General features: G+C 35.2%; 1 long non-coding RNA gene across 1 annotated transcript; it reads left to right on the plus strand.

Annotated features, from left to right (window-relative positions):
- Positions 1-5,468: 5,468 nt before the first annotated feature.
- LOC113995329 lies at positions 5,469-24,986 on the plus strand. Its single transcript, XR_003543357.2, has 5 exons — positions 5,469-5,492; positions 8,908-8,956; positions 10,701-10,760; positions 21,758-21,949; positions 24,852-24,986. It is a non-coding gene; the product is annotated as an uncharacterized LOC113995329 (long non-coding RNA).
- The last annotated feature ends 477 nt before the right edge of the window (positions 24,987-25,463 follow it).

Consider the following 25,463-nt stretch of genomic DNA (forward strand, 5'->3'; position numbering starts at 1 on the left):
TCATTGGACACCTAAAAATACAGCAATCATCAGCTTGCACAGAATTCCCAACCTAAGTCCAGAACTTTAGCCTCATTCAATAATGTGCAAGTTCTTGAAATTACAGTAATGAAAATGTCATATAACTTTCTAGATTTGCTTCAGTAAAAATTTACTCTGAGCCAGAGAAAAAAAACATTTTCCTGGTGGAGACCAGTTTGAAGATCTTTAGCTTTGGATGCCACTAAATATACAAATTTGAGTGTGAATGAATGGGAAGACTGAAGCAACTTGCGTGTGGAGAGCTCTGTAATAAAGGTATAAGATGTCAAATGATGAATATATCAGGTGCAATGGGACAGGAGGAAAAAGGGCTGCATGTTGGGTAGTTTGTACCCGTGGTTCTTGTAGAGGGATATTAGATGTGTATTGGAATTTTCAGACACCTAATACATTTATTCCTTAATAAAATAAAAATATTATTACCCTAGGTTAATTTTTATATCACCAGGTATCAATTTTAACTTGTAATAATGAAAAGTGGTCTTTATGAACATATAGGCATGATGGTGGAAATTTAAGTGAAATTTTAATACTCAAGCTCCATATGGCAGAATTTTCTGCACTGAAGTCATAAGCTATGATTTTCAGAAGGTACAATTTTCATTCTTGTACAGTACAGTTTTGAAACTGTACTGTAAATCAGACTAAAAAATGTAAGAAACATTACTCAACACATTTAAGTTAAAACTCTTTATAATTCATATGTAAAGATTGTATATGCACAGAAGTCAGAAACATTTCTAAGTGTGTGGAGTCGAACCTGTGAAAAACCCTAATAAAACCAGATATCAAATATAACTTCTATAGATTAAGTCTAAGGTTAAGTGTCAACAGGATTTTTAAAATTTATTCCAATTACTTTAATTTATTTTCTAGTTGTAATATTTTGCATACTTTCTATCAATGATTTTTTTTTTACCTGTAGTGAGGTTTAAGGGTTAAGCTGTAATGTTTGGATTTTGCTTATTGAAAATAATAGAGTAGGCCTGCATAAGCCATTAGCACCATGGGTTTTCACCAAAGCAAGTTAAATCTTACTTAGAACCAAACTTATTTCATGAATTAACAACTCATAGTAAGTAGTTTGATGTCAAAAATGTGCTTGTGAGAAATGTAGTTTCTTACTATGATAGTTTAATAGATCTCAGATCTACCTACACTATTCATTTTCATGGTTACACATATCAAGTTGAAGTCTCAAACTTTAGGAAACTGAGAAACTGAATTTAATTTCTCAATTTGCTATGACTTTATACTGTGATTGTAAAATTTTCATGACTTTACTGTAGATAGGAAATACACTAGTATAAAACCTTTCCAGTATCAAGAAGGTACAATTTATAGCTCTTCTTTAACTATAGCACTTAACTGGTATCAGTAGCTGTAAGTGGATGCAACCACTTACATGTTACAGTCCCCAGTAATACAGCACAAATGATTGCAAATGTTGTGTCAGGTTACTGAGCACAACAGGTTCAGTGCAGGACCTTGAATGTTTGCTCTACTTAGGGAGGAATACTAGATGTGGTTTTCCTCGTGTTTCTGTACTCTCACTACATTTGCCTTAGTTAGCAAGCTTTTTATATATCAAGTGGATTTCCCTTACCTGTTAAACTTTTCCCTCAGAAGGTGTTTTTATATAGTAGTACACATACTTTAAATCCAGGATTAAGTACAAAATTGGCCATTGCATTTATGAAATCTCATCATCTTTAGCTTAAGATACCATTTGCTAATCTAGATTATATGATGTAATTCCACTGTGTTTTGTGTTGTTTCAAATATTCAGAGCCTCCCCTCTCACCCTCCATCATCTTTGCATTACGTTTCCCATGCTGTATGATTGGTTTTATACGCTTCTGAGGAACTGACAATCCTTGCCAGGGCTCTCTCTAAGAGAGCTCTTATTTATGTAGGATATGTCTGTTTTCTAGGTTTGTATGAATGTGAGTAACTGGAACTGACCAGACTGGCTAAGATGGAAGTCCAGATGCTAAATCTACATTTGGCAATACATCTTAGAGATTGAAGCTATTATTGTGTTGCAGTATTTCTCCTACAAAATACAGTTGGCAGAAGTGACCTGTGCATCTGTCTGTATTCAATACAAAGTTTGGAGCTTTGGCAAATATGACTTTTCAAGACTGCCTGTTGCTTTCAAGCTACTCTTGAAAGCAAGCATGTGTTCTATTAGGGTCTTCCTCCTGCTGATTCCAGCATGGGCAGTAGTCAATAACAGGTAGTCGCGTCATCATTTTGGGGTTTATGTCCTTTGTACTTAGCACCTTCTGGGGGGTTAATCGAATAACTTTGCTGACAGTGGTTTGACTGCATCATTGTTTCTGGGTCTGAGAGAGCCAGGACATCTAGAGAGAATTTGGAACAGAAATACTGTCAGAATAGACCTCATGGTACAATGGTTTAAATTTGTTCTGTAAGTGTGTTACAAAGTCTGGTAAAATTAATAGTGTTTTTCAGAGTGAAATCTGATCTCTGGGCTAGTATTTGAGAAATCAGGCTTGGTCCCTATAGTACTGAGGCTCCCATTTGATAAACTGCAACTTTTGTCATATACGTATAAAACTTAGCACTAAAAATGTCACATTAAATTATCAGTTGATGAAGGATGGTATATCTTCAATTCCTTTAATAACAGATTTGGTTCTTTGGTGTATTTATTCAGACATGTAAGACACAGGCAATTGAAATTTGAATGGGCAGTCTCATAAAGTTAAATGAAATCAGTAAAATATCTTAAATTTCTGCCTTGCTTAGGGAAGAAACTGAGCTCATTACAACTCAATTGCATATGTGTATTGGAAGCCAAAACCCCCCAATATTTCAATCATATTGACCTTACAGTCAAAGATTAATTTTTAAAATGCCAACTGTTTTGTCAGTTAATAATTTTGATAATACATCCGAATCTCCCAATTAGAGAAATCATCTAACCACAATCTTCAAATACCCTTATGGTGTCAAGTCATATCCTCATGTAGCTTATTACCTTTATAAAAATGACCTTGAGCAGCTGCCAAGAGAAGAGGAAAAGAGTGTAGAGATTATTTTCAAATTCTCTTGACTCAGGCAATGTAAGAGCATGTTAGCCTTTACCATTGTTAACACAGTAATATTTTGAGATAGTCATCAAGTCCAAGATTTAACATTCACGGAGGAGAGGCTAAAAGCAAAGTTGTTTAAAATTTGGATTTATATAGTGAAAGTGATATTTTGAAAGTGCTCACAGAAATGTGAATAAGGAAATAAGAATGCTTACTTTCTCTGAAAATGCTTAAGCTTTCAAATACAGTTTCACTATTTTAATTTTTCTTTTCTTTTTTTTTAGACTAAATGACTGGTTTTGTTTCAGGTGGGGAATTGCTTGTATGAGTTGTTATTAACCATGTGATGCTATTGCTTTTACTAGATTTGTGCCTAAAGGAACCTCCAGAGAATCTGTTTGCACTACTCTGTGACATCAGCAAAGATAGTTTCTGCTCCAGAACTATTTCTAGTCTGACAATTCTACTCTGGACTATTTTCTAGTCTGACTAGAAGTGTTATAAACTGATGTTAAAATGACATTGTAGAGTGTGTACACTATGACACTTGAAATGCTAGAAAGAATATGATGTAACATGCGTGAGCATCTGAGTCTTCAGGTGATTTTTACAGCTTTATCAAGTGGATTGGCTAGTTTGTGTTTGAAGGAAGATATTTATTATACATAAGACTCAGAATTTTAACATGGACACCTCTCATAGTCACACTTCACTGTTACTTCGACTCATGTAAACTGATCCATCAGCTTAGGATTACTGCCACACTTTCATGTCTGTTGTTGTTCTTCTGATCAGTTGCATTTTGACAATGATCTCCACGTAACTGTAGCAGATTCCTGATTTTAAGAATGCAGTTCCATGTTGGCTATGATATTAAGAAAATTAGAAATACATCATTGCTTTTACTGAAGAAAATTCTTAGAAGAACCATAGTTTAATCTGTGTGCAAACCTTAAACCTTAATCACATTTGTTGCAGATGGCTGACTTGGAAGCCTCAATCTTTTTCCAGAAGACTGTTTCTACCAGATATCCTTAGTAACAGCCCTTGCAACTTGCCTTCTGTTATCTTTTCTGATTTCTAGGATTGGTTCAGATTACTCTTGTTTAATGAAACATATTAGTTCATACTACCAGTCCCCCTGTGAATTCTTTCAGGAGTTCAAGAGAACATTTCCTTCTGAAGTTTAATCTTTTCTGTCCTACTGCAAGAGACAGCCTGGTTATTTTAAATTGTTCCTCTCGAGTATGCAGATGCATCTTTGTTACGGAAGGAACCAGTTGCTCAATTTACTTGGCTAACACTGAGCTTCTGTCCTGAAAAGCTTTTCTTCTTTCCCATTAGGATATTACACTTCATTGGGAAATGCATTTTAAACTTGCATGAAGCCTTTCATTCTATACCAGTCTGTAAAGTTTACTTAGTTTATAAATGGGATAAATATGTGTACCTACCACTGGCTCTTGCAGAACACAGGCATGGTTATAATTAATCACTCTGGGGTGGCAGTGGATTAAGGAATATTGATCCCTAATGTCCTTCTTAGAAGGATGTTATACATGCATGGCATTGCCTTGTTGACAGTAAGTTTTATAATTAAAGGATTATAAAATAAGATTACAGTTGGAGCTAATAAGAAAATGTTTGAATGACAATGTACTCATCTCCTAAGGAATAATACAGAATCCCAGTTGCTTGAGACATTTAAAAATAGACAAGACAGCTGACCCTTTCCATCTCTGGCTCCTATGTTTCTAGTTTAACTTCAAACAGCCTCATCAAGCACTTGTCTTTGATATTTTTATTTTGAGAAATGAGTTTTTGCTGTTTGGTAGAACTTACTTTGCACAGAGTACCCAAAGAAAACTTTTTAACAATCTAAATTTAATAATGATCCCTTTTGGTTGAGGGTATAATGCTCACATCCTGATTTAAGAGAGGAAGTTAACTGAAAAGAAAGATAACTTAATATTAATATTTTTGTTTTTTAGTACTGCACTTATCTTTATTTATGGCACCTTAAAGTTCACAGTTTCTGATAGGAAATGGATCCATAGTGCTTAATTGCTTTCGGCTTATAGCTGCAAGCTTTGTCATGAGAGAACTATCCCATTGAGAAAACACAAAGGGAAAAAAAAGTATGTGTTCCATAATGGATTCTAAAAGAGATGCACTTCTGAGAAACATCTTTCACAGAATATATATTTCTTTCTAATTCAGCTGGGTTCAAGTAAAGAGGGAGGACTGTTAAAATACTCACATTTGCAACATCATGGGATATTATCTTACAGATATCACATAATTCTTTTGCAAACTGATGCTAGTGGTTTAAGAAGAGTACTTTTGATGAGTATATTACTAATAGAGGAAAAAGTCACTGTACAGAAGGTAAGAATTTCTGTAAAATTAAGTGAATTACAGTGTTAATTTAGAACTGTAGAAACAACCTTAGAAAATACACATACAAAATGAGATTCTTTGATGTCTGTTGGACAAAGAGTAGAAAGAAAATGTATCACCAAAAGGTATATACTCAGTTTTGCAATTGTAATCCCTCCTGACAACTGTGCATCTGAGAAGATCTGCCCAGTTAACTCCATGTTTCAATAATGAATAACCCCAGGCATATAAAACATCTCAAAGTTCACATTAAACTCATGTGCAGATTAAGATGGCTCATGGACTTGATCAGCAAGGATGACTGTCTGTCAACAGAATCTGCAGAGAATTAGATATGAATAGCTGAATAGAGACATCTTAGGGAGATTACAAGTTGGATCGATGACCATACAGTGTAAGAACAGATTGTTTAGGGAGTATTTCTTCCCTGAATAAATTAATCAAAAAGCTGCACTATTCCTGCTTGCCAAGTGCAGTCAAACTGTAGAGCTGGTTATACCTATAAACTCAGCAATACAGCAGAATAAAGTGCTGGAAAGTGTTTCCATGTCTTTTGTGAAATAGAAGATCCCTAGACTGATTATGCAGCTCTAAGGTTGCAGACACACAAAATATTTCACAAAGGCTGACTCTACAGCCCCACTTTTGCCAACGTCCTGACATGTAAATCCAATGTAGAGGATCATTTAAGTCTACTAAGTCTTGAATGCTTTAGAGTGTGAGCTGTCTCATCACTGGTTATGCAATGGTAACTAGATGAATATTCCAATTACGTTATTACAAAATGGAAATCCTAGTTGTCTCTTTCTTGTTTTTCTTGACACTCACTTCTGAGTAGAGTCTACCCATAAGAAGCTCCTTATTCAGGCAGCCATCTACTAGGCCCAAAAACAGAAAAGCTCTGAATGTGGCAACTCATAGAGCTATTGAAGGAAAAATGTACTGCCATGTGCTCTTAAATACAGCCAAATGAGGGTGTGGGTGGAGTTTATCCTCTTATGGGAACTATAACTCTGGACATGAAAGGGGAAAAGAAATTTTAAGCTCTGAACAGCCTGAGTAGAAGTCTGCAGGCTAGCATAATCTTGCACAGAGACAGAATGTCCAGTAGAAAGAAAGGGATAAAACTACTTGGAAGAAAGATGTTGAAAGAAAATCAATAGCAATGTGCTGAAAATAGGAAATGTAATTGATCCGTTCCCAGGGTCCTAGTCCTCATAAAAAGCAAAGTTGAGATGTGTGACATTTGGCGTACATTTAGGGTGCCTCTGTCACTTTTATTGAGTTACTTGGCATTGTTCATATGTGTCAGAAATGAGAAGTTAAACAAATGACAACCAATCTGGGATTGGAGAACATATAGTAAATGATGAGATTACTAAAAGACTGAGAAAGGAGTGTCTTCGAGAATATTTGACCTTCAGTTTTGAGAGTATTGGTAGGCTTAAATTTTAACAAACCGCACGTGAAAATTGTATTTTCTTTCTTTCTTTCTTTCTTTCTTTCTTTCTTTCTTTCTTTCTTTCTTTCTTTCTTTAATGGGTGTATACTTTGATTTGTTAAGTGCTGTGGGGCTTTTTTCTTTTGAGGGCGTGTGCAGTGAAGAATACATCTGCATTTAGCTTGCATACAAATGGAGAGGTTTTTGTGTCCCAGTTACATGATCGGGACAATGTGAATGAGAAGAATTGCCAAAAGGAGTTCTTTCATACCTTTTAGTAACTTTCAAGCCTCAGTAGAAAACACTGGATCTGGTTTTATTTTTGTGAATATGTATGTTCATAACTACTGTTATATTGAAAAATGTTGCATATCAACTCTAACTCATTTCTTTTGTTAATCACTTGCAGCAGAAATTTCTTCTGTAAAATGAATTACTGGCAAAATAGTCCTTTTCAACTTACTTTCAATTAACGGTAGCAGAAAATGATGAGAAACAAGTGAAGAGAGAGGTGAAGTCTATGACTAATGTAAACCAGGGAAGTTCTGCTGAATTTGGTGGAATAGTTGCCAAGGGTGGGAGTTTGAGACTTGTGAGATGCAGTCAGACTTCTGTTATGTCTGAGCAAGCAGCCTGTAAAGTAGCTTTACACTGAAAATAAAAAAGGGGTCTGATTTACAGTAATTCTTTCCATGCAGGTTAAGTATGAAATTATTGTACATTTTGCATACAAAAAAAACTGTCTGACTTTATTTCCTAGGTAAATCTTAGAGAAAAGTCAAAATGAATTTACATAAACGATGTTAGGGATTGCCAAGTAGACAGAGGAGTTTATTCTGCTGTAACATGACTGAAGTCAAAAGAATCATGTAAGAGATTAAGTTCACTCACAATGTTGCTATTTTTTTTCCTATTGCATGCTGTGGCTTGCCATGCAGCCAAAGAAGATACATCTTTTAATCTCAGTGTTTGGATATTCTTGCACATTATTTTTTAAGTGCATCCTTCATGTTTATTCTTGTGGCATTGCTACTCTTAATCTCTGCACCATCTTATTCTCTTAAACAGATAAAATATTTTTTTTTACCTTTGCTCATGAAAGAACTTTCCTTCCACCCAAGGATATCAGTTACACTTGGTTATGCTTTTTGAAGTTAAAATAAAAATTTCTTCAAACAGAAAAAGAGCTTGAATTTGTGGGGAGAGAGGGAAGAGGAAAAGAATGACATGATTTCTCATTTCTGATGACACATGGAAATATACAAAAAATAAACTTTTTAAGTACTCATCCCTATAAGGTGGAGGATAGAAAAAAAAAAAAAGCAAAGCAATCACCATTGTTCCACAGGAGCCATAAAATCCTGAGTGCCACTTTGGATTTGCTCCTCAAAAGAAATATGTCCCTGTGGAAGTTCTGAAGCTTGAAAAGCTTTGTTCTCAGCTGGAGTGACAGACTTGGCTTTACTACTGATGTTCAAATAATTCTTTGCAACTCAAGAGAATGATTCCTTAAGAATGTTCATGGGGATTTGCTTCTTCTGAGGGATGGATCAAAAGTGGCAGCCACACAAAAGTCTTCTGTCAAATCTCTATTTTAATTTAAAATTTGAGCACTGTATGACTAAAATCTATATAGAACCCTCTTGAGAAACCATATATTTTAAGTGTGTCACAGATTAGGGAAGCTGCAAATGCTTTCCAGGAACAAAGATGAGTTAAACAAATATTTTGAGTTCCCTTACTGCAACATTGGTATTGTACGTATTCAGTTTGAATCAAGGTCACAAAATAATGGATGCTATATTATGAAAATGTAAACAAAGCCTGTGTCCCTATAATTGTGGTTGAAATTCTTGAGATGCAATTGCAGAATTTCAAACAAGAGCAAGTTACAGTATTTTTTTCTCAGAGATCTGAATACAGCAGAAAACAATGTTAACAGCTTTTAATATTCCTTTACAGTAAGATAACTCCCTTTCTTGATTCCTCACTGGATAGAGAAGAACTGAAGGTCTGAGTAAATCCCATTAGTTTTCTCTGCATAATGAAGTATAAGAAAAGTTTTGTGGCTTATGCTTATAAACACTGAAGGTAGCAAGTATCTCAGAATGAAAAGGGGGCAAGAATTATTCTAAACTATTGTGAGAAATACAGCACTAAAGTTTCTCTTTCCTAATCATCTTTTTTACTGCAAAAACAGGGAACTGGGATATGCGTCTGAGGAATGTGGCAGGAAGAAGCTCTACAGTAGCCGGAGTCTTGGGCTTTGCTATTTCTTCAAGACTGAAGTGACAGAGGACTTTTTTTATATTAATTTTTTTGCTGTAGCTCTTCTCTGCTTCCTCCTTGCATTTGGAAGGGCTTAGCAGAATAGAACTAAATTTGGGCAACTCCTTGATCCTTTTTGCTTAAAGCGATTTTACTAGAGATTTCTTCACTCTGGTGAAGGTAAAAGCACAACCTGTTTTTAAGTACTCTAAAAAACTGTCTAGGAAGCGTTCAAATGAGATTAATAATTTTATGCTATCTTGTAGTGTCATGTTTATTCTCCAAGAACTCCTGACACTACCAAAGAAGAAATGACATGACTACAAGAAAATATTTGCAGTGTTTGGAGCTAAAGATTATATTTATATAAAGCTTAGTTTATCCTTTCATACAGAGGGCAAGTCTACTGGAAGAGATTCAACTTTGCCTAGGCCAACTTGTCTACACTCAGTCTTGTAATGTTTCTGTCTCCTTTGCTGTTCATTGATAGCCATGCATAGGGAAAAATCTCATGATTAATAGTGATAGAATAGGCTTTTCAAATGAACATCAAATGTTTTTTTTTTTTTCAGAAACGATTTATTTATTTATATAATTAATTCTGAGGATTCTTCATAACAATTAATTCTATTGATAATTGTTTAGCAGTGTGTTTTTTGAAAGATGGCATTAATGTATACATTTTATATTAACTTTGGAACACAGCAATGAACATATAATAAGTCCTCTAGATCTAGTATTATTCCTCACAGATATGGAAAGATATTTGTGTATTCACCACAGTCTGGCTGAAAGCCTTCACTCATTTCAAGATAGTTGTAGTTCCATTGCTCTATATGACTCTCTGAAGTTTTACCACAATACTTTTCTGAATTTTGTTCAACCACTTCGTTTTTAAATTGACATCGCTGTGCTCTGACTAACTCCTTCCCCAGAGTCATGGCAAGAGAGTAGTCAGCAAAAATGGAGTTTACAAGTGTTCAGTAGATTTGCTCCAACATAGCTCCAATGCAGGTAGCCAGACTTGTGCAATGACATTGCTATGTAGAAAGAAGTTCATAGCTGTCTGATCTCAACAGCCATGAGGAATGTCTCTTGGGAGGCAGAGCTACACAGATCTGCCTGGAGCAATAGCTAAGCATAAAAGCTCATGTTAATGTTATTATGAGTGAGCACAATAGGAATATGTTTGGCTGTTAAAGCAGTACGATTGAACAATATTTTGTTTTTCCAATGCATGGTCTGCTCATTGGACCTCACCAAGTTCCCAATACATTAAATCAGTTTCAGTGTGTTTCCATGCTTTAGATCAGTCCTTTAATTTGAAATTTAAACCTTTTCTTCTTATGTAGATTTACTAAGAATAAGAATATAATCGAGTAGATTTTTCATATGAAATATACATGAGATATTTTACTATTCAGTGGTGTTGGAGGTAGTTGTAATTATCCAGTTGACTTTTGCTATAATAAGGCTTTTTTTTCCAGCTGATAGTTGAGCGCTGTGAAGAAAAGCATTGACAGTCCTTGTCTTTCCAACTCTGCATTGTAAGTAGGGATACTGAAATAACTCTGCAGTTCCCTGATTTTGTATATTGTCTTGCAAATCTGTTTCATAGTCTGCTTGTCAAAACCAGCAAAGCAGAAAAACTAGCTTTGAATAGTGTTTTGTGGGGCAGAAAGAAAATTTGTTCTGTTTGCTACAGACATTATAAAGGTTCTCAGTGTAGAGCCATTTGTGCAGAAGTTTTGAAGCCATTGAAATTATTTTTGAAATTATATTCACTGTTGTCTAGAACAATGGGATTTTGACTTGTATTTACTCTTTGTTATAAACATTCTTATTCAATGAAAGATTTTTTTGGATCTTTCACTTCAGGAATGATTCATTATGAAAGTATGTTCAATGCCAAAACATGAACTAATGGGTTATGTTATAAAATTTTTATCCATTGAAACTGAAATGAATAAATTTAAAATGTTGTATTAGTTTTTACAGGACAATGCAGATGTATCTATGTTACGTATATGTATGTATATGCGCGCTGCTTTCACAATAAGTAAAATACCTTTCGTTTCTGTTTGAGTGAGAGGTAAACTGGAGCGCATGGAGCTCTGCGTGGGCACTGGTGATGAGCCAGACAAGACCTGATGGGTCAGGATTAAAAGACAGACTAACATGTGTAAAGTTGTAAGAACACCTGATTAGGAAGTAATGTATGAGACCTTCAGAAAACCGAAAGAAACCTTGTGTTTGGAGGCCTTATGAGGAACTTCCTGACGTGGGTGATAAAAGAGCTGATAGGAAAGATGCTCTGTTGTACCCGATACCTTCTAGACAGAGGATGACTTGAGAGCAGCCCTGCACAGAAGGACTTGGGCATTCTCATGGGTGAAAAGCTGTACATGAGCAGGCAATGTGTGCTTGCAGCCCAGAGAACCAACTGTATGCTGGGCTGCATCAAAGAAACTATGACCAGCAGGTTGAGGGAGGTAATTCTGCCCCTGTACTTTGCTCTCATGAGACCTCACCAAGAGGTACTGCATCCAGCACTGAGGGCCCAAACATAAGTAGGATATGGACCTGATGGAGTGAGTCCAGAGGAGGGTGACAAATATCGCAAGGCTGAAGCACCTCTCCTACGAAGACAGGATGAGAGAGCTGGGATTGTTCAGCCCGGAGAATAGAAAGCTCCAAGGGGACCTTATAGCAGCCTTCCAGTACCTAAAGAAGACCTACAAGAAAGCTGGAGAGGGACATTTTACAAAAGCATGTAGTGATTGGACAAGGGAGAATGGCTTTAACCTGAAAGAGTGTAGGTTTATATAGGATATTAGGAAGAAATTCTTTCCTATGAGAGTGGTGACTCTACAACATGCTTCCCAGAGAAACTGTGGATGCCCCATTCCTGGAAGTGTTCAAGGTCAGGTTGGATGGGTCTTTGAACACTTGGTCTAGTGGAAGTTGTCCTGCCCATGGCAGGTGGTTTGGAACTAGATGATCATTGAGGTCCCTTCCAACGCAAACCATTCTATGTTTTCTATGATTATGGAAAGTAGTCCCACACTTTGAGACTTTTGTACCTATCATTTCTCAGAAGTTCTGCACTGATCTGGAACCTCAATATGTACAGGGTTTATCCTCCTATTTTTTATTCTTCTCTGGAAACAGTGTGTCTTCCACAGTATATGGACTCTGTGGCCAAAAATTCCTTGTCTACAAACTTTTTCAGTGTTTTCTAGCACTGTGTATAACATATTAGGTTTCAAGAGTCAAAATTTTGCGCTTTAAAATATTCATATTATTCTTCTATAATGGACACACAGAAAAGTTTTGTTTGAGGCCTAAAAAATAACAGTGCAGGAGTGTTCTTAGTTGGCAGTGAAGACTGCACTTCAGGTGAGACACTACTAAAAGTTTGCAGGATGCCTGTGACATAGAAACCAGTTTGTTTCAAGGAGGAAAGTTTGAAGAGACATTGCATTCAAGTGGCATAACTAAATAGACTGTTCATTGCAGAAAATCAGGTAATGCAACAAAGTATGTTCCAAGTGTACTGAATGAAAAGTACTGCAACTTTAACTTGTAAAAAAAGGCTATTTTTAAGACTTTTACTTTTTTTTTTTAAGTTTGATTCCTCAGAAAAGACATGGAAGGACCAGCAGGGAGGAGTGAGCAGAGTCTGCCTTTTGTTGTTGTTACTGTTCTTATTGTGACAATATACTAGTAGGCTCTGAATAGTCAGTAAAATGTGGTTTTCACTGATTTGGAAGTTGCAGGAGATAATGAAATGTGAAGGAAGCTGTCCTTGAAAAACAGGTACCTGTGTGCCCATGATGAAAACTAATCTGTAGTACAAAGCATGGCTTCTGGTCACCCTAGATGCACTATCTTGATTAGGCATATATAGCACCATACCACTTAATTGTACTGATCAAAAAACAAGACAGAGACATAAGTTACAGAGCACAGGTTATATATTCCTACACAGGTAGGTAAAACTCTTGAAATTTTTCCAGTGGTTTATATTGTTGCCATGTCAATCTACTGGTTCAAAGGAGTTCTTCTGCAGAAAAATACAAGAGATCTGTCAGATGAGGAAACTGTCAAGAGAATGGCTTCATGGGCTCTCTTCTTAGAAGGGCTAAGTCTAGATTTCAAAGCAGGCGCCCTCTGTGATGTATCCTACATTTCTGATTGCCGAATAATCCAAAGGAGTGTTCTCTGTCATTCAGACAAGTTCCCTCTGAGCCCCAATCCTGTGCAAGTAGGATGTGGGTGTGATCTTTTAAATTTTTTTGATTCACTGATTATTTGCATCTGCTGTTGTTACATTTCCAAGCCCTAAACTGTACTTTATATGAACATGCATAATATGTTTCTATTTAGTATTGGTCCATATGTCAATCAATACCCATGGAAGTTCTCCTTCATCAATGCCAATATGTAAAAACACGAGCACTTTTTTTAACAGGAGTAAATATTTGTTGTCACACTTACTGAAAGGAACATACCAGTACCCTGTCCTGCCTGAAAAATGGCTCATTTCAAATGTCTAAAAAGTACTTTCCTTTTTTTGTCTTACTCTTTGTTTTCCAGTTTGGATCACTCTCTGTTTTGGTGCCCACACTGTGGGAATGTTCTATTACTCCCTAGATTCTTTCTACAGTCTTGCTGCCAGATTTCTTCCCAGACAAAACGTGAGGTGATCCAGTTGGTCTAGGAGAACTTTAAAGGGCAGTACTATATTAGACCTCACTCCTTCCGGCTACTGCAGTCCTCCAAAACAAGTTAACAGGCAAATGCACTTTCAGCATTATGCTATGAAACACACACAGTGAGTAGCCAGATAGCCTTACCATTTTGATGTGTTACATTTTTTGAACGCATCAGGCCCTTGAAGAATTTACATAAGGCTCAGAAAAGATGTAGCTCTTGCTGCAGTCTACCTCAAGCTGCCTTGCAGCAGAGGGATATCTGCCTTCAAAAATCTGCTTTATTCTCTGTAAGCAGAGCAAAATGCTGCTAAAAGTTGGAATGTAACTGAGCAATCTAGAAAAATAAAACATACCGCTATAAACAGCACATATTAATAACCATCATAAAGTGACCTGATCACATGCAAATACAGGGAAAGGAAATGTCTTGTATAGGATGTGACTGATATATCAAATAAGTTTTTGAGTGTGTACTGAATTTGTAGTATGCCTTTCTATATCTGACAATATTGATATTGGAAGGGACCGTTGTGATACAAAACAATGAGTTAACCAGTCGTTTTTCTTTCTCATGTGTGTTTCTCATGTAAACTAATTTAATTTCACCTTAAACTCTGACAGAATGAGACAACATATATGCCCTGGAACAAGAATGTGTGCAAATAGGTTTGAGATGGATGAATGGGACTTCAAATAGGGGAGTCCTGAGACTAGCTGAATACAGAGAGTAAGTGAAAGACCTGATGAAAACAGGGAAGATACTGTTTGAATACAAAATCAAATCTAATATTAGTGATATTTTGCAGTGTTAGAAAGAAACAAGAAATTAGAGGAATCAAAAAATAAATGGGAGGCATAATCAAAGTAAAAAGGAATGAGGTGTGTAGGTAGGGTCAAAAAGTTGAGTGAAGACAAGGTGTGGAAATGCATGAACTTGATTATACCTAACTATGCTATGAAAAGGTTAAGTCATAGTGAAATGTCTTCTCAGAAATAGTTTGTTCAATATAGCCTATCTTAGGTTTCAAAAGAAGGGGAACTGAATCACTGTTTTACTGTCCTGCTGCTAGAATTCAGTCCCTTTTATAGATAGTGTTTAATTATTGATTAATTTTCTTCTTAAAAACTGTTTTGAAGGGTAGAATTTGGAAGTTTTGTTAGATTACATCTGAAAAGAAGCTGACATTTTTTTCCCCAGTACATATAATAAGATATGCCAAAGAGACTGATCACAGATCTTTGAAGTTCTTTTCTGTAGTTACCCCATTTTCAGGATATTACTGAAATCACAAAAACTTTAGAAATTCTTTGGAAAAGAACCAAGATCAGGTGAATTGGAATGAGGTTTTCTTATTAAGTTTTTATATTTAATTTTTCATGCCATTAAAATGACACCTTGCAGTATATTAATTTTCAGTGTGAGTATGTTTCATTATACCCCAAAGGCCTAACTTGATATGTAGCAATGGGACATAACTAACATTATTGGTTCCTGTTACCATGAAAATGAGACTACTTCAGATGAGAGCTGTGCTTTGTTTAAACAGTCTTTAAATAGTTTCTGTTTATGTTGCCTTCTTAGCTGCCTCTGGCAAATAGCAGATTTCAGGTATTAATCTTTGCAAATGAATGCAAAACAAAAATAATATATTTTAAATGTAACATAAGTCCTGGAGTTGCAACATTAAAATTTATAAGTGAGAACACTGAAAAATTAGATGCTCACTGCAAATGTTTCTGAGGCCAGTAGATTTAGGTCAAACACAAGTACCATCATACAAATTACGTGTATTGCCATCGATGTCTACCTTCATATATACTAAGGCAGATATTTAAACAACAAAGAGGAATTAAAACTATGTACTTCAAATGAAATAACAGTTTTACGTAGTCCATCTTTTTGGAATTACTGGGTGAGACTGTAACAGTTTTTTACTGAAGGTGATATGGTGATTTGTTTTTTAAATTGTTATTTGCCTATATCTGGTAAGGTTGAATGGTACTTGAAATTTAGCTCTTCTGAAACTAAACTGAATATCTGAATTTAGTGTTGTCATATATCCAAAGTTTACTTTGTCACACATATCTGTACATTTGCTCAGAAAAAGATAAAAACATTTATGGAATAGTTTTCATCAACAGGCAAAAAACCAGTGACTTAGTGACCCATTGTGGAGTGACTTATTCAGCTACTAGAAAGCAGACTTCATGTAGTAACACTACAATCCTACATATTTTATGAGTATAATTTGGCGTGATTGAAAATTATGAGGAACTGAAACAAAAAAAGATCAAGGTCCATGAAAATTTTCAAGATTGCAGGTATCATATACTTCTGTATGCATATTCAAGTAACTTTGATTAAAACTCCTTATTTTTTGATAAGTATGGTGGGAATTTTCTTTCCTAATGTCAGTGTAATTTTCTCATAAGCTTCCCGGAAGTCAGCTTCACTTAATACAACACTTTGGCTTTCAACAGCATTAAAGGGGCAAATATCTCCTTGTAATCTCCTCCAGTTTTTATTTCTGTACTTATATATTCAAACTGTCTCCATTTAGATTTTTATTTTCCTTAGACCTCTGGGCATTCTGAAGAAAGATCCATCTTCACATTGCAATGCAGTCTTCATCTCTTGGGCAATCTACAAACTGAATATTGTATTAAAAAGTACCTGGAGGTTTTATTTTTTACATTGTTTTCATTTATAGAATATTGCATATGTTGTGACACATAGCTAAATTCAGTTACCTCAGCAGAGATGAATGACTACTTCGGTGTTATAAGAAATGTGAAAAGCTGAAAAAAACATTTTATCCCATTGTCATTTAGGTGGTTTTATGACAAAACCTCTCTCTGTTAGAATAAGAGAACATTTACTGCAATTTTTATGTGAAACAATGCTATAGAGGAATTTTTCATCTCTCTTAGTACCCTACTGTGACTAAATTATAGTCTTTTAACTTAGATGGGGGTAGGGGAGAAAGCAAATCCACTGAATGGAGGGCAACATTACCCCTATGGAAATATACAACCTAAATAAATGTGGTATAGTCTTTGTCACAGTTTTCTGAATGAGACTGATGGAACACTGAAATAACTAAAGACCTATTCTGAATAATTTGAAGTAGGTTGATGTTTGTAATATGTAGGCTCTTTTAATTTTGGAGATAGTATAGGAATGTCTAATAGAAAATTAATACTATAGTCATGTTTCTGTGATTCAAAAGCAGCTTTTTAGAAACTCAGTGTTTCATTTCTGGTTACTAGCAATTTATATAATAATAATTATTTTTCTCCTATTAAACATGTTAAATATTGACTTTCCGTTAACACAAAAAGAACCAATTTCAGTTTGGAAATGTTTGAATTTTTAAAACGTGTGAGATTTTAAATGAGATTATGACATACGGTTTTGAAGGTATTTGATTTTTTTTAAATAAATTTTAAATTATTCTATTGTGAAAGTCCATCATGGTTTAACCCAAGCTGGCAACTAAGTATTACATAGCACCTTACTCTTCTTACCCTCACCCCAGTGGGGAGGAGAATAGTAGACAAGAAGTAAACCTTATGGAGTGAGATAAAACCAGCTTAATAATCGAAACCAAAAAAATATAATAATAACAACAACAATGATAATAGTGGTAATGATAATAATCATTTTAATGAAACAGAGAGAGAGATAGAAATAAAACCCAACAGAAATAAATGATGAACGATACAATTGCTCACTACCTGATGACTGATGCCCAGCCCATCCCAGAAGAGAAATCAGCACATTTCAGTCAACTCTTCCCAGTTTATATAATGGGCATGATGTTCTATGGTACGGACTATCCCTTTGGTCAGTTCTGGTCAGCTGTCCTGGCCATGCTCCCCCCCAAGCTTCTTGTGCACCTGCTCACTGGCAGAGTACAAGAAACTGAAAACTGTCAGATCCAGAGTAAGGGCTGCTCAGCAACACTAAAACATCAGTGTGTTATCAACATTATTTTCATACTAAGTCCAAAACAGCACTGTACCAGCTACTAAAAAGAAAATGAATTCTATCCCAGTTGAAACCAAGACAAAGTTCTTTCAAAACAGTTACATATGTTCATTGAAGCTTGCTGACTAGTACACATGTCTTCTACATGATTAGAGTTCATTAATGCAAAAACTCTGTTGGTCACAGAATTTAAATAATCTCATCTGCACCTCGAGTGTACAGGAACTAGGTTTTGTCCCCAAAGCCAGCTTGGTGTAGGTGACTGAGTCTTTCTAGGCACCTCCATAACTTCTATCCTATAACTTTTCCTAACTCAAAAAAATGAAAGATAATTGTCTTGGGAAAGCGAAGAGCGAACCTAAGTTTAAGTTTAAACTAGGAGTACAGTGCAGAAAGAGCTTGAGAGTATTTCCTTTTATAATTATACTGAAATCTGTTTTCTCCAAATGGAACCTGGGTGAACTGGCTGATGAAATATATAAGCTTCATATAATCTGCAATTTACTATATGCAGTACTAAGGAGAAACTAGTCACTTCTTGCTGAGCGACAAGCTATAGCCCTACAACTGTAGAGCCTGGAAGGGCTTCTTTGTACTCCTAGGCAGAAATATTGTTTCTTTAATGTTTGTTGAAACAATTTCAGAATTTGTTTTTTTTTCTGGCTCTGTAGTTTTATGACATACTCAGGAAAGATCAAGAACTAAGCAATACTGCATTTCTAGGATCTCTTGTGACCATGCTTTGAATTAAATTATGAAAGAATGAAAATGGTAAAGGAAATAACCCATATAGTTAGTTACAAGGGAAGGTTATCAACAGTAATGCAGTCGAAACTCAACAAGAGTCTAATAGATGTTTTTAAATTAGTATTTTAAAAGAAACTGCTTATAATAAACCCTCTTTCAGGCAGTGTTATTGGATTGCATTTACGCAGTGAGCTATTCGGAGCAATTTGTATATCATAATATGTGCACTTCTGTAGTTCAATACAGAATACAAAATGAGCCCTAGACAAGCTGCATTCCAAAAATACAGTATTTAATAGCTCTGTTCATTATTTTGCTTTGACATTTACTGTAATGCACTACCTACCTGAGCTGTAGGTGCTTCATCATTCAGCCTGCAATCTTTAGGGAGGAAGCAAGGATCTTGAGATGTGTGCAGTAACATGTATTATAGCAAGAGATTTACAACTTTTAGAAACCATTCAAGCAGCAGAACCCTTTAGCCTACTAGAGATAAGTGCTCATGCCACTAACAAATGCAGAAGTTAATCTAACCATTTAATACCTCAAAATGTTTCCTGTTTTATCCCTCTACAAAATTAGTTCAAAGTAAAAATCCTCATCAGCCTTGTACTACCAAGTTCTCTGTTTAACAGAGTTAATGCCATAATGCATGGATGCTAGGAAGACATTAAATACTGCATCTGTGCCAAATATACGGATTGACTCTGAACAGAATTCTAGGGCTTGGTATTTTGAGTCACCTGCACTTGGAGGCTCCTTTTTTTTGGTCATATAACTACAGTCTGGCTGCACAGATGCCTCTGATATCTTCAAAAAGCCCAAAGGAAATGTGCACATGTATTTTCACTGGCTTCTTGAAAGATAGGCTTCATCACTGCTGATGTTTGTGTCAGTAATGTCATTGGCAGATGGAAGTAAATTTCATGTAGTTATTTCTGTTGAGAGGTTATTGTAGTCTCATTTTTATGACCTTCAAAATTATACAAGTAGCAGGATGCATCCAAGAAGGTTTCAGAAACTATTCAGACCACGATTAGCTTCAATACACTCCTTGTTTCATAATGTACATGTAGGTTTTTTGGCATCAGTCACTTATTTTCATAAATTCTGTGTAGTAGCATAACAACCTAATACTCTTTTGAGCTCAGATGATCACAGAGTTTGTTTAATTTATATGTCAGTCTATATAATCTGACTGGCACTATTAGCCTCTTTTGGTTGTGTATCTTTATGGTCCCATTATGAACTACATCATAGTCTAATTGCATTTAATCCTTTAATGACAATACTTAGAACTACCTATCATAAGCATGAGCTTTTTATAATTACGGCTATTCTAAACCCATCATAAAGCAAAATAATATTTTAAAATTATTAATGATTCAGAAATAACAGGTCAGGCTATAAGCTGTACAGAATACAAAATTCTGAGATCATCTGTATTCTTAAATGACACTGAACAAGTGTCAAAATAACGTTGATTTCATGCCATGGTAGCTAGGACCCTGTTAAGAATACCATAATTTTAATATACCAGGTGTCAGTGTTTTAAGTAGATATCTGTAATAGAACAGAAAGATGAATTTGTTAAATTGATGTGAATGGAGAAAAACTGGGTATATCTATGTCTAGTTGTATAATTAACGGATGGACAACATTCCAAGAATATTTGGATTTTAATAGCACGGGGATTAGCAGAACTGGATAGCTCTAGTCACTTATTATTATTGTCATTGTTAATCCTTATTAGATCACTGGATATATGTCTTGGTGCTTTTGGACAGACTACATGGACTCAACTGTTTTGGTGGTTGATGGTGTGTGTGAGAGCATGAGTGTGAGCGAATAAAACTGTTCTGTGTTAAAAAACCTCGCATTACCCTCCTGTAGGATCTTACATTGAGTTTTGCTGCATTTGTTAGCTTCACAATATTTCTATGCATATAAAATGACCTATGCTTTTAGACTTTTTGCATTTAGATTTGTTTTCAAATGAGATCATCTCTATATCTGCAGAAGGCTCTTATGAACAACTGGATAGTTGTGTAAATGTATTAAATTGCACTTTTCCCTGGGGAGAGTGAAATAACTGTAGTTCTAAATTATTAGAAATGTCAGTGATTATACTAATTGCAATCTGTAATAATCCTAAATATGTTGAGGCTGTAGTTTATCACAAGTCTACCTTTTATATACTTGGATACAGACTCCACATGCAACGCTTCATCTTGATGTGGGCACTGAGTTTTTGGCTTGTCTTTGTATGCATCCATCTGCCATATTATCTGTATGCTTGGTCACCAGGTGGTAGATAAAGAAATTAAAGTGTTATCATGTGTTCTTGAGGATCCCCTTGGTAGCAAGCAGTCCTAAATGAGGAGCATGTTTGTGACTAATGAAGGGATTCTGCTGCCAAAAGCTTGTTGTTTCTCCCAGGTCATACTCTCTCACTGATGTATCATTCCTGAGAAAAGACCATAAAGGAGAAATACATTGTGAATACCCTCTTTGATAGAACCTTATGATTTCTAGACTGTGTTTGGAGGCTTTGCACTTTGAATCAAATCCAATTTTCCTTTATCCCTTTGATAAATCTCTGGAATATTTTTTTCTTCTTACTTTTTCTACAGCTTCCCTAGCAGAATTTTAAGACTCAGCTCTGCTAAAATCACAGGGCCTTGTCACATTGATCTGATTTGTAGTTTAAAATGTTCATTTCTGTTAGCTGTGTCTTTATGTTGAGAAGTTTATGTGGAGGTGAAGAGTTGAGAGTGAATGTTTTTAGATGTAGTGTAAAATGAATTTTTTAATTATTTTTATCAAGTTTGTGCTTGCAACAATCATAGAGGAGTCTATTATTTTACAAACTCTTTTCATTAAATGAATGTCAGTTTCCTAAGGGAGATAACATAGCTCCATGAAAAGCAGCAGCAATGTGACCATTTTGAGAAATGTTAATATTAGAAATAATTGTTTCTGGCTGAGATGCAGCTGAATCATACAATGATACATCATTAATGACTAAATAATACAATTTTTAATTTAATTTATTTGTCCTTGTCTCTTCGTTTCCATTTTGATAAAGGTGCCATGTGGCAGTTCTTGAACTCTCATATCAAAGAAGATTGCATATTTGTGACATTTGACTGGAAAAAAAAGAAGTGTATTCATTTAAAATAATGAGTCAAGGTTTTATTGGAACAATATGACTCAAGGTTGAGAACAGGTGTTAGATAGGAAGAGAAACGCTACTAGCTGGTCACAGAATTCCAGTGATGTGAGTATGCTAGATGTACTGCCTCATTCTCATCTTTTTGAATACATCAAGAGAATAAGTCAATTCAGTGATCATGAAAGTAATGAAATATCAGTGGAAAGTAATTAAATTTTTCCTATCTCTAAACCAGTTTCTGCAGCATTCTTAAGCTACTATACCTAAAAATTTCCCTTCTTCAAAAGTACAGAGGAAGCATACCTTCATGTACATGAGTATAGAAGTCTACCTGGTTTCTCTCAAGTGTTTGCATAAGATTGTGAAGGTGAGGGAGGTAACTAGATAGTACTTGTAGAAAATTTGGCCTTTGTTTAGACAACTAGGTATAGGAAGACTATATGCTTGCCTCTTGATACCTAGAGTGATTTGAAGAGTTGGTAATTAAAATAATTTGTACACTGCTTCCATTGAGAAATTTTTATTCAAATAAATGTCAGGGAAAAGGATAAATAGCCCTAGAAGCAAAACCACAGTCCTATAAAATAAGTAAATATACTCCCTGTAGATAGTTTCAAAATACTGAGTTTTAAAATTCTGTCAAATTATTTCCTTTATACAAAAGTATGCTTGTGATTTTTCCAGGGGAAAGCAGGCGGTGGGGAGGGTTGGGGGAAAAGCAAGACATGACAAAACAGAAAAACACAAAAACTTTTCCTTTCTAATAGCTTTCTAGACTGCATGCGAAATTCCAAGTGATGCAAAACTTGTGAGATGAATGTATTTTAAAAAATGAAAAGCTAAGAGCACAAAAAAGCAGTTAGATTAATTGTTGTATAATTTGAATAATTTGAAAATTTTGGATAATTCTTTTATGAGTTTAAAGAAATTAACTAAAAGAGAAACTATAACCATAAGATCAAATAGGAGATTTCCAGTAGAAAAAAAATTAACAAGTTGTAAACTCAATTGAAATGGGACCAAAAATCCTCAGCTTGATAATAACATAAATTAATGGCATTATGTTCTGTTTGTTGGCTAAGAACTTCAATAGCAGAGAATATTTTAGAAGGTGATATGAAAACTTCCTTTGTAGAAAAATTTGGTGAATGAGATCAAGAGAAACTCATGTACCTGCATGTACACATTTTGTTTCTTTTTGTATTTATATTTTCAAAATTTGGGTTTGAGGTACAAGACTTATTATGTTTAAGCTTTTACTTAATGCAAATCTTAACTGAGCCCAAAATAGTAGAACATTTTGGCCACAATACCAAAAAAGATACAGAAACTAGGAAAAGTTTCTTAGTTAAGTGTCAGGATCCTGAGTACACCATGACACTTCAACTGTCCTGAGCAGCCTCCCCTGGATCCACCCTTCACACCCTGCCTGTGGGTCCAGGATGCTATTTCAGGTCAGACCACACATCCCCTCCTTGTCACCTGTTCTGGAGGTGTGCTCTCTCAAGTTTTGTCTCTGGATGAACCTTGGACCTATGTTGTAGTCTTGTTTCCAGTTGTGTTTCTGGCCCATCTCCTGACTAGGTTCACTAAGTAGACTCTGGACACAGTTGACTGCTTTGATTTCTCTGGGAGTGTCACTGCAGCCTGTTACCTGCACCTTGCTCTCCCCACAGCTTTTGGATATCACACTATTGTGTCCTGGTTGGTGAAGGCACTGTCTGAGTTGGTATCACCCACGACTTCCGCCTCATCCTCCCATGTGAAAGAGTCCCACTCACTGACATTTAACTTCTAATTAATATGTTAGCATTTTCAGCTTTAATATGTGTGCAAAATTTTGAGTATGTAGTTTAGTTATTGAAAGTTTTAATATAATGAACCATAAAATAATTTTTCTTTTTAATCTATGACCTACTGGAATTTCTATTTTGGAAAAATAAAAAGCGGTAAAAAACAAAAGGTCTTTGTTTTTAATTATGGGCTGAGAACTTCAATATCAGAGAAGGCTTATAATCCGTAGTGACATTAAGACCAGATGTTTGAAAAATGATTGGGAATGAGACAATCAGTTGCCAAGATGGGTTTGTAAGGAACAGGTCTTGTCAAAGTCTCTGAAAGGGTTTTTGGAAAAGTTTTCAAAATTAAATCTCAGGGAGAGAGAAGAATGTAGTCTATATTTTATTGAAGAGTCATTAAAGTGTCACTTGGCCTAATCTAAGCCACCAAAAGAATAAATTTTAATTTTAGGGTGGAGTCTTTGGTCTAAAGTTTACTAGAAGAAAGATCCTATAGTGTTATAATGAGCTATAGCAATCTATGTTCTTCAAACCTGAGAACTGGCAGTAGTTTTACTTTTGTTCAAATAATTATTTTTGACCATGGTACAAGTTGTCAAAAGACTCATAAAAAGTATTAAAAAAACCCCAAACAAACGACTGCAGAGTAACATACACCAAAGTTCTGTAAAGAAGCAAGTATAAAAAAAAACTATTTCAAAATCTAAAGTCATTCATGTTGGCAGCATCCAAGAACAAGTGAAAAGAGTAGAACAAAAGGAAAATTACATTCATATTGTACATAACATGTTATGAGAAGGATAGTTTGTGTCAAGTGCAGAAAATACAGCTAAAGAAACTGAGTTGAACTTTAGTCAATTGCAGTCTTCAAGACTGTTATAGATTTTGTTGCTCAGCCCGGTATATGGCCTGTGGGATGAGAAGCAGAATAAGTGAAAAGGGTGTAGATTCAAAGAAGCTAGAGTTATAGTAACTTAATTTGGAGGGAAAAAAAGAGATATTTCTCTAACACCAAGTGGCTGTACATTGTCAGGTCTATAGAATTGTATTTGTTGTGAAGTCTATAAAATTATATTCAGAAAATTATTTAATTTGTACTGAGCATCAGGGATAGTAGGCTGAAAGCTGTGGCCTCATTCTGCCCAAAATGCAAAGGAGAATACACAGAGGCCAAAGTGTAATTTGCCTTCTCTATGTTCTGTTTACAGGCCCAACAGATTTTAAAGAAATGTGAAGATGCAAGTGATGTGGATATTTTTCCAGAGAAAACTGATGAAGTATTTTGGACATACTAAATATATTTAAACATTCACTAAGTAAAATGGAGAGCTTATGGATATTAAGATTCTTTCTATTTGGATTTTTTAGTTTACCTACAGCTCAGACTTACCCACTCTCAACTTCACCATTTCTCTTGAATTTGATTGAGATTGTAGAACTGCTCTTGATGGAAAGAGCAAACTCTAATGGTAAGAATCAACATGTGTTTTCACCAAGTTGAGTTAATACATTAGCAACTAGGTAAAAATAGCACTGGCAATGATTAAATGCAGTTTTCTCTTCTTTGTTGATGCATTAAGCTGCAACGCATTACATAAAAGGTTAAATTCTGAATATTCAATAACTCTTCACTGCCTCCTGAAGTAAAAATAAGAAAATAAATCAAATGCATTTTGTTGGTATAGATCACTACTGACAATTGTGATAACAGGAAAAGAAATTCAACTGTATTATCTGCAGAAATTAATTCAGTCAGTAAAGTGACTTACTTTGATGCTTCCTTTGGTCAATTACACAACATTAAAAAGTTATTAAAAGGA

The sequence above is a fragment of the Pipra filicauda genome, unplaced genomic scaffold (genome assembly GCF_003945595.2).
Source record: "Pipra filicauda isolate LSUMZ 115617 unplaced genomic scaffold, ASM394559v2 scaffold522_size368575_pilon, whole genome shotgun sequence".
Classification (NCBI taxonomy): domain Eukaryota; kingdom Metazoa; phylum Chordata; class Aves; order Passeriformes; family Pipridae; genus Pipra; species Pipra filicauda.